This window comes from Nanorana parkeri, unplaced genomic scaffold, assembly GCF_000935625.1.
Source record: "Nanorana parkeri isolate BGI_ZX_2015 unplaced genomic scaffold, ASM93562v1 scaffold1217, whole genome shotgun sequence".
NCBI lineage: Eukaryota > Metazoa > Chordata > Amphibia > Anura > Dicroglossidae > Nanorana > Nanorana parkeri.
This window is the reverse complement of record NW_017307485.1, coordinates 444,400-445,624: the sequence shown is the minus strand read 5'-3', so window position 1 is coordinate 445,624 and position 1,225 is coordinate 444,400.

Genomic DNA, 1,225 nt, shown 5'->3' with positions numbered 1-1,225 from the left:
GGTTTTTATTTGTCTGAGCCCGCTGTCATGCGAATTACAATTGAACTTATTCCAGGAGAGGATAATGATGATGTACAGTTGCATTCGGTGCTCACTGCCAACCGCAATCGGTCTTGTTACTGCCTCTTTTCCTATTGTCATCATACTGCGGCTGGGAACCCTGCCAATGGACAGCCATTGGGAAGCACCACATCACCAGGCAGCAATGTGGTCACCCAAAGAAATATCCTTCCACCCTGCAGTTCAGCAGGTAGAAGACTCAGGGCAGAGTGCCGCATGTGACCATGGATTTAGGTGATTGAGGCTTTTTGGGGGGAGTGAATATTTATTTTTGGGGGGAGTTTAGCTTTAAATATTTTCAGATATTTTCTAACATGTTGGTAAATTTGTTAGTCTGGAAAGGGGATGAGCCTTTCTCTGCATGTGTGCCTCTATTGGAGACCAGCCTGGGGTAGGGAGCACATTAGCACATGGTGTTGATTCAAATGAGTGTGGGCAACACAGTAGTCCTTCTGTGACTACTTTTTTGGTAAGTCCTAAATTACACAGTCAGTTCCTGGTCAGGTTTCAGGTTCATGAGCTGTGTGGCCACAAACTGCCTGCATGAAAAGATGTACATATTAACTTTACTACTTATTGCTAGACAATGACTATCCCAAATAGCCCTGCACAAAGGCATGCACAATTTTGAACTAGCAATCACTTTGTCTTGAAAATCCATAGTTAGCAGTACCTGATAGTATATGATGGATGTAGGTGCTCACCTGTCACTTGAAGTGGCAGGTAGCATAATCCATAATGCAATTGCAGGTCTATTGTCTTGAAATTCACCACTTCTAGACATGATTAAATCAGCCTACCGATTAAACATTTTTTTTACATTTTTAAGAGTCTTTAAAAGACCTTGAATTCAACCATAATTGCCTTTAACAGAGTTAATAATAACATTCATTAGCGGAACACCAGAGATCTATCATAAATGTTTATTCAGGCCTGTGTTGTAAACCTCTTCATGGTGTGTCATAAAGTACTTAGTGAGGCCTGTCTGACCAGAACACTAATAGCTCATCAATTGACAGATCCACTATTAAGTTGAATACACATACTGTAGATAGTCTGGAGTCAGATGACCTTGAAATAACTCTGTTAACAAAATTTGTTTCTAAAACTCAGACATGAATCAAAACTTTGGACCTTGGGGTGCTACATTAATAAGAATATATAT